This window comes from Cucumis melo, unplaced genomic scaffold, assembly GCF_025177605.1.
Source record: "Cucumis melo cultivar AY unplaced genomic scaffold, USDA_Cmelo_AY_1.0 utg001515l, whole genome shotgun sequence".
Classification (NCBI taxonomy): domain Eukaryota; kingdom Viridiplantae; phylum Streptophyta; class Magnoliopsida; order Cucurbitales; family Cucurbitaceae; genus Cucumis; species Cucumis melo.
Genome location: NW_026124630.1, coordinates 15,001 through 24,997, shown reverse-complemented (window position 1 = coordinate 24,997; position 9,997 = coordinate 15,001).

Here is a 9,997-nt window from a genome sequence, read left to right as displayed (position 1 = left end):
ACCCCCGATTGAATTATTTGGGCCCACTCGTTATCAATGGGATCAGGGATACTTCCAGCAAGAAATATATCGAAGAGTTAGTACCGGGTTAGCCGAAAATCAAAGTTTATCAGAAGCTTGGTCTAAAATTCCTGAAAAATTAGCTTTTTATGATTATATCGGGAATAATCCCGCAAAAGGTGGATTATTCAGAGCGGGTTCCATGGACAACGGGGATGGAATAGCTGTTGGTTGGTTAGGACACCCTGTTTTTAGAGATAAAGAAGGGCGCGAACTTTTTGTACGCCGTATGCCGACCTTTTTTGAAACATTTCCGGTTGTTTTGGTAGACGGAGACGGAATTGTTAGAGCCGATGTTCCTTTTCGAAGAGCAGAATCGAAGTATAGTGTTGAACAGGTCGGTGTAACTGTTGAGTTCTATGGCGGTGAACTCAATGGAGTCAGTTATAGTGATCCTGCTACTGTGAAAAAATATGCTAGACGTGCTCAATTGGGTGAAATTTTTGAATTAGATCGTGCTACTTTGAAATCCGATGGGGTTTTTCGTAGCAGTCCAAGGGGTTGGTTTACTTTTGGGCATGCTTCCTTTGCTTTGCTCTTCTTCTTCGGACACATTTGGCATGGTGCGAGAACCTTGTTCAGAGATGTCTTTGCTGGTATTGACCCAGATTTGGACGCTCAAGTAGAATTTGGGGCATTCCAAAAACTTGGAGATCCAACTACAAAAAGAGTCTAGTCTGATACAAGATTGCTCTGTTCTTTTTTTCCTTTATTTTTTGATTTGACATAGATAGGGTACCGGATAAATCTTTATTCGGATTGCTTACTTTTCATTTCTTTGACTCTTGTCTTGGTCTTTTTTTTATCCGTAAAAAGATCCCAATTAAACAGGTATGGAAGCTATAATTGTAAACCGAAATCAAATCTATGGAAGCATTGGTTTATACATTCCTCTTAGTCTCGACTCTAGGAATAATTTTTTTCGCTATCTTTTTTCGCGAACCGCCTAAAGTTCCAACTCCAACTAAAAAGGCAAAATGATTTCTCATTATCTCAATTGAAGTAATGAGCCTCACAATATTGTGAGGCTCATTACTTCAACTAGTCCCCGTGTTCCTCGAATGGATCTCTTAGTTGTTGAGAGAGGGTTGCCCAAAAGCAGTATATAAGGCATACCCAGTAAAACTTACAAGTAAACCAGATATAGAGATGGCAACTAGGGTTGCTGTTTCCATTATTATATAATTTCAAGACCACAATGGATCTATAATAAGATCATTTATTTACAACGGAATGGTATACAAAGTCAACAGATCTCACTGAATAAAAAAAAATATAGGATTATTTATGGCTACACAAACCGTTGACGATAGTTCTAGATCTGGGCCAAGACGAACTGTTGTAGGGGATTTATTGAAACCATTGAATTCGGAATATGGTAAAGTGGCTCCTGGGTGGGGAACTACACCTTTAATGGGTGTCGCGATGGGTTTATTTGCGATATTCCTATGTATTATTTTGGAGATTTATAATTCTTCCATTTTACTGGACGGAATTTCAAGCAATTAGATTCGATTCACAAGAACCCCTAAATAACTTTTCAATAAAAAGGAAAGTCTAAAGTATGTAGGTTTCTGCTTTTTAGCCCACTATTTTTTGGTAGTTCGATCGTGGAATTTATTTTTTTCTGTATTTCCGGAATATGAGTGTGTGACTTGTTAGAATTGATCCTATGGATACGACAGAGAAGAAGTCGGTCATCTTGATGAAGATGATTTGATCTCGTTGGATATTCAGTCTAGGCTAGTATCTGGAGCACAGAATATATGAAATAGATTCCAAAATATTAGAACAAATATTAGAACTATGATTCATACTTATCAGACCTCGTGGCCGGACTCCGAAACAAGAGTTAGAAGTGATAAATAAAAAAAATTTATTCTTTCGTTTCTACTTATTTTGGTTAAAGGATAAACCTTTCTTTAGCTTTTTTCATTATATTCAGTCATTGAATAAGCATTGAATAAGTGATAATCCAAGGGTTCTTACTCAGGGAATTTTTGAACTTTTTTTGGAAGGTTTTTTATTGAATCATCGTGGTTCTAGTCTGAATCTAAGGTTTTAATTGATTCATAGGGTCTTAACAAGATAATTCCTATCAATAATAAAGAAAACAAGAGTAAAGTCGCATTACATACAAATCAAAGAAAAAAAATAGGTAAATAGAAGATTCAAGAGGCCCCTAATGATCAATATAACTATGAATGAGCCGACTTGATATTTGGGCATTATAACTACAAAGAAGACTTTTCGGATTTTTGATTCTTTCGTATCTTGATACAAAAAAATTGAATCATAGCATTAAGAAGTTTGAAACTTTTTAGTACACATATCCGTTACGAGCGGTATTTGGGTGTTTCTGTTTGAGCCGTACGAGACGAAATTCTCATATACGGTTCTCAGAGGGGGGGTCCCCTTGGTTTACCTATCTCAATAAAGTGTATGATTGGTTCGAAGAACGTCTTGAAATTCAGGCGATTGCAGATGATATAACTAGTAAATACGTTCCTCCTCATGTCAACATATTTTATTGTCTAGGAGGAATTACGCTTACTTGTTTTTTAGTACAAGTAGCTACGGGGTTTGCTATGACTTTTTACTACCGTCCGACCGTTACTGAGGCTTTTGCTTCTGTTCAATATATAATGACGGAAGCAAATTTTGGTTGGTTAATCCGATCAGTTCATAGATGGTCGGCAAGTATGATGGTCTTAATGATGATCCTGCACGTATTTCGCGTGTATCTTACTGGTGGATTTAAAAAACCTCGTGAATTGACTTGGGTTACAGGTGTGGTTCTGGCTGTATTGACCGCATCCTTTGGTGTAACTGGTTATTCCTTACCTCGGGACCAAATTGGTTATTGGGCAGTCAAAATTGTAACAGGTGTACCGGAAGCTATTCCAGTAATAGGGTCGCCTTTGGTAGAGTTATTACGCGGAAGTGCTAGTGTGGGACAATCTACCTTGACTCGTTTTTATAGTTTACACACTTTTGTATTACCTCTTCTTACTGCCGTATTTATGTTAATGCACTTCCCAATGATACGTAAGCAAGGCATTTCTGGTCCTTTATAGAGAATAGAAATCATAGATTTGTAATTAGTTATTTATGATTACTCAGGGGGGAAGAAGAGTATTTCATTGCTGCAAATATGGATTATTGAAAAATAAGACATGTATTTGGATATTTCCCTTCAACTCCACGAAATTTTATTCGTTATTTTTCAATAATAGTTGAAGGGAATTCTTCGAAGAGAAAATGGATTATGGGAGTGTGTGACTTGAACTATTGATTGGACCGTGTAGATATATGTCTTTTTATCTGCCCACATTGGGGATTCACAAACAAAATGTGTCTTTATTCCAACCACCGCGAAAGCTCCATACAGAGGGTAGGCTGGTTCGCTTGAAGAGAATCTTTTCCATGATCAGACTTGACCATGTCGTGCATGACCAGGCTCCGTAAGATCCATTAGAATAGGTGATATATATGCCATAATACAGATTATGTTTTATCTATTTCACTTACTTAATAGTATGAAAATGCATTCATTTCCTCTGCATTGACTCGATTTATAATACTATCGGAGTGAAACAAGGGATCTAAAGAAGAACATAGGCTAGACTCTATTAGTAACAAGTAAATCCTTTGGATGTAAAAAGTATCAATATTTTTGGGGGCTAAAGCCCCATCGCAAGGTTTGAGACGACCCAGAAAGCACTTGAACATTATCAACTTTGTAAGCCTACTTGGGTATTGAGCATTTATCTGTACGAACTTAATTCCTTGCAATGGATAATTGTAACTCTTGAAAACGGAATCCGCTAAATTTTTTCTTACATTGAATCACTCATTTATTTTATATATGCTTGGATAAGATATCGATTTTTTTTTCTGGATCCAGTTGGTTCGTTTGATTTGTGCTCGAGCCGGATGATGAAAAATTATCATGTCCGGTTCTTTCGGGGGATGGATCCATAATAATTCACCTATCCTAATAACAAAAAAACCAGATTTGAATGATCCTGTATTAAGAGCTAAATTGGCTAAGGGTATGGGTCATAATTATTACGGAGAACCCGCATGGCCCAATGATCTTTTATATATTTTTCCAGTAGTCATTCTAGGTACTATTGCATGTAACGTGGGCTTAGCGGTTCTAGAACCATCAATGATTGGTGAACCCGCAGATCCATTTGCAACTCCTTTGGAAATATTGCCGGAATGGTATTTCTTTCCCGTATTTCAAATACTTCGTACAGTGCCAAATAAGTTATTGGGTGTTCTTTTAATGGTTTCCGTACCGGCGGGATTATTAACTGTACCATTTTTGGAGAATGTCAATAAATTCCAAAATCCATTTCGTCGTCCAGTAGCGACAACCGTCTTTTTGATTGGTACCGCAGTAGCTCTTTGGTTGGGTATTGGAGCAACATTACCGATTGATAAATCCCTAACTTTAGGGCTTTTTTAAATTGATTCAATTGTGAAATAAATAAAATATCACGATGTGTGTATCTAGGGAATAGTTGCTTCAAAGTGAATTACCCCTAGATACACATATTTAATGAAATTTTTGATTTATTTTGAGTATACGGATTCTGTTAAAGATTCAAACTTCATTTTCGTCTTTTTTTTTTATAAAGTTTTTTTACAACAAAAATCCAATGGATTTCAAATTTATGCAAAATTCTTTTCCATTTCGAGAATGTCTAATATATGTTTTACGTCTTCTATGCGAAAATGTTTGATTTTCATAAGTTCGTCTGGACTATTATTCAAAAGGTCAAATAATGTATGTATATTGCACCTTTTGAGGCAATTATAGATCCTAGGAGGCAATTCTGATTGGTCAATAAAAATATATTTTAATGCTCTTTCTTTTTTCTTTTTTCTTAGTTTCGCCAATTTCTCATGAAAAGTAAAAAGGGGTAAAGTAACTTTTTGTTTATTATTTTTAAAATGGAAGTTTTCTTTTTCTTCTTCCGCATGTAAAAAAGGAATAAATAAATCAATCAAATTCCGAGAGGCTTCATGAAGTGCTTCTTTAGGAGTTAAACTTCCATTGGTCCATATTTCGAGAAAAAGTATCTCTTGTTTTTCATTCCCATTTACATAAGAATGAATACTATGATTAACATTTCGAACAGGCATGAATATAGCATCCATAGGATAACTTGCGTCTTGAAAATTATTTGGCGTTTGTATATGATATCCGCGATTCCTCTCGATCTTTAATTCAATACAAAAATTAATTGGTTCCGTTAGGTTAGCTATATGCTGTGTATTATCAACGATTTCCACCGAAGGTGGTAAGATGATGTCTTGAGCAGTTACGCATCCAGGACCCTTGACACAAATAGACGCATCACGAGTTCCATACAGATTACTTCTCAATACAATTTCAAATTCATTAAAATTTCATGTACTGATTCTTGAATACCGACTATGGTAGAGTATTCATGTGGGATTTTTTCAGATTTTGCACGTGTGATACATGTTCCCTCTATTTCTCCAAGCAAAGCTTTTCGCATCGCAATGCCTATAGTATCCCCTTGTCCCTTCATAAGTGGAGACAGAATAAAGCGTCCATAATAAAGACGCTTACTGTCTGCTCTTGATTCAACACACTTCCACTTTAGTGTCCGAGTCGATACTCTGATTTTCTCTCGAACCATAGTAATATTTTTTGATAAAATCATTGAATTATTTATTTCTCTTGAAATTTCTCTTCAATGTTTATTTTTACACACGTCGTTTTTTAGGGGGCCTACAGCCATTATGTGGCATAGGGGTTACATCCCGTATGAAACTTAATAGTATACCGCTTCTCCGAATAGCTCTTAATGCTGCATCTCTTCCGAGACCGGGGCCCTTTATCATAACTTCGGCTCGTTGCATCCCTTGATCCACTACTGCCCGAATAGCATTTCCTGCTGCGGTTTGGGCGGCAAATGGTGTCCCTCTTCTTGTACCTTTGAATCCACACGTACCGGCGGAGGACCAAGAAATTACCCGACCCCGTACATCTGTAACAGTCACAATTGTATTGTTGAAACTTGCTTGAACATGAATAACGCCCTTTGGTATTCTACGCGTACTTTTACGTGAGCTAATACGTCCATTTCTACGTGAACCGATTCTTGGTATGGGTTTTGCCATATTTTATCATCTCATAAATCTAAGTCAGAGATATATGGATATATCCATTTCATGTCAAAACGGATCCTTTAATTTCTTTTTATGTATATATTGTGGGTGGCCTTTAGGGGTCCTTTTTTTTATAAAGATTATCCTTGTCTTTGTTTATGTCTCGGATTGGAACAAATTACCATAATTCGTCTCCGCCTACGGATCAGGCGACATTTTTCACAAATTTTCCGAATGGAGGCCCTTATTTTCATATTTTTTATTCCTTACCTTAATCTACTTATTGGAAGAAAATAAGTTTCTTGAAATTTTCTATTTCGAATTGGATCTCCCTACAAAAAAAAGAATATTGCACGTGAAAAGACTACTTCACCTAATCATTCGAATCTTTGTTTCGTAGTCTATAAATTATACGCCTTCTGGTCCTGGTTGAATCGTAACAACTTACTGAAATTTTGACTCTCTATTACCTAGTATATGGATAAAACTATGTTGAATCCTTCCTGAAACGTAACCTAGAATTGGATCCTCATTATCTAAACAAACCCAAAACATATCATTGGTAAGTGATTCAGTAATTAAACCTTCAGAAATCCTTTTTTGCTCTTTCATTCCAGACGAAACACCCTTCAAAGTATCAATTAATCAAGGGGGAGTCGTATTATAAACTATAAACCCACCTCTTTTCTTTTTTTTTTTTTTTTACAAATAGGGAAGTTCTGTGTATAATTCGAATATCATAAAGATTACCATATATAACACAAAATTTCGCCGCCGATTCCCTGTAGTCGAGCTTCTCGGTCTGTCATTATACCCCGAGAAGTAGACAGAATTACAATGCCCATTCCGCCTAAAATTCTAGGAATTTTTTGATAGTTAGAATATATTCGGAGACCAGGTCGACTGATCCGTTTTAAATTTAAAATCGTTTTATATGGTCCTTTCCTATTTCTTCTATGTCGTAGGGTTAAAACCCAAAAATCCTTGTTGCTTTCCCGATGTTTCCTTACGTTTTCAATAAAACCTTCTCGTAAAAGTATTTTAACAATGTTTTCGGTGATGTTAGTAGATGGTATTCGAACCATTCCTTTTCTATTCATGTCAGCATTGCGAATAGAGGTTATTATGTTAGCAATAGTGTCCTTACCCATGATAAACGAAAATTATTGGTTACTTAAATTTTTGATCTAATCAACATTCTTTTTTATTAAATAGTTATGAATTTTAAAAGGTATATACGTGATACACAATCTACTAATTAATTTCATTCAAATAGTATAACTATCTCACGGTCTGTCTCATTTTATAATACTTCAGGTGCTAATGAAATTATTTTAGTGAAATTTAACTGTCTCAATTCTCGGGCAATCGCACCAAAAATTCGAGTTCCTTTTGGATTTCCTTCTTGATCAATAACAACCGCAGCATTGTCATCATATCGTATTATCATACCATTTTCTCGTTTGAGTTCTTTACAAGTACGTACAATTACAGCTCTGATCACTTCTGATCTTTCTAGAGGTGTATTTGGGACGGCTTTCTTGATTACAGCAACAATAACGTCACCAATATGAGCATATCGTCGATTACTAGCCCCTATGATTCGAATACACATCAATTCTCGGGCTCCGCTGTTATCTGCTACATTCAAAAGGGTTTGAGGTTGAATCATATTATTTTGGAATCTTTTCTTTCAATGCAAAGGGCGAAGTAAAAAAAAAAAAAAAGAAATATTGTTTTTCAAAAAAAAAAAAAATAAATCTGCAATTGTTTTTTTTTCATCTTAAACAAAGATCGCTTTCCTTTGATTCTACATTTCTATCCCGAAGTAATGAATTGGGTTCGTATAGGCATTTTGGATGCCGCTATTGAAATAGCTTTTCTGGCTATATTTTCGGCTACTCCACTCATTTCATAAAGTATTCTACCTGGTTTAACAACAGCTACCCAATATTCGGGGGATCCTTTCCCTGAACCCATACGTGTTTCTGTGGGTCTTAGTGTAACGGGTTTGTCCGGAAATATACGTACCCATATTTTTCCACCGCGTCGTGCATTTCGTGTCATTGCCCTTCGTCCGGCTTCGATTTGTCTCGATGTGATCCAAGCGGGTTCAAGTGCCTGAATAGCGTATCTCCCGAAGCAAATACTATTGCCTCGATAAGATATTCCTTTCATTCTTCCTCTATGGTGTTTACGGAATCTGGTTCTTTTGGGGTTATAGTTGATGGTTATTTCTAAATTCCATCTCTACTACAGAACCGGACATGAGAGTTTCTTCTCATCCAGCTCCTCGCGAATGAAACGATTAAAAAAATATACATGTATTTACTGATATTTTCTGAATAATAGATTCAATTATGGGATTTTTGATATTTCATTTAATCAATCTATTCGAAATTTGTATATCTTCTTTTCTTTTGATAGAAAACTAAACTGTTTATAGATTCTAGAATAATAGAATAAGTTTTTTTATTATAGTTTTCTAAAAAATTATAGATAATATAATCTCGTTTTGTTATTTTTTCTTTTATTATTAAGGTTATAACAAATCTTTATTTTGTTTTGCCTTTTTTTATCTATTATTATATTTGATCGACCCTAATTTAGAAATATAATAAAATGGAAACGTTCGCGGGCGAATATTTACTCTTTTTATATATGTTTTGGTTCTCGGGTTAGTTAGCCCATGAACCTACCTCTCATAATAAATGGATTGGTCTTGGGTTCCTTCCGCCATCCTACCCAATGAATTATTAGGATTCGTTTTCAATAGAATATTATGTATTCACGGGTTCCCTCGTTCCCATCGCCTCTCGATTAATGGTTAGGTCTTAATTATACAATGGAGCCCGTAATAAAATTTGTTTTTGAGTCAATCTTCTCAGTCTTTATTGTCTCGGGGCTCTTGGCTTTTTTGTTCTATGAACAGATTCATCTAATTATGAATTCATCAGTCTTAATGCTTTATTACACTACCTTTTATGAGATGACCCATAGACCTTACATATTACGTATTGGAATGATATATCATTCATATTCTTTTTCTCTCTTTCTTTCACCCTTCCATTTATCCGCATACTTTTATTGCTTGACAACTCATAATCGGATTTTTTTTATGCAAAAAAGATTTCAGTTGCTACAATGATATGACCAATATAACATATCTTGACTGGTTGGTTTTTTAGATCCAGATAATGCGAAGCGATGAGTTGGTTATTAGTTTTATAATTATTAGTTCAGATTATGTATGGGCTTATCCTTCTTTATTTTTTGGTTTTAATCCGAACATAAAAAAAACTGACGAGTCGCACACTAAGCATAGCAATTATCTCAAATGATTAATTTCATTTTTATTTAACCTTATAGAATTGCTCATTTTTTATTTAAACGAAAAAGACTGATTTGTCATTTCTTGGTCGATCATTGAATAAAACTTAAACACAAGTTGAGTAAGGGCTTATTATTGCTCGTCTACAAATATCCAAATTTTGATGCCTAATACCCCATAGATAGTTCGAACTGGATAGCAACAATAATCAATTTTAGCTCGAATGGTTTGTAGAGGAACCCGTCCTTCTCTGATCCATTCGACACGTGCAATTTCTTTTCCGTCTATACGTCCGGCAATTTGTACTTGAATTCCCTTTGTACCCGCCTGTTCAGTTAATTCAATAGCTTTTTTCATTGCTTTGCGAAATGAAACTCTATTCTTTAATTGTCCGGCTATAAATTCTGCGAGAATATTAGGGTGTCCATAAGGGTTTCCTATTCTTGTAATAGC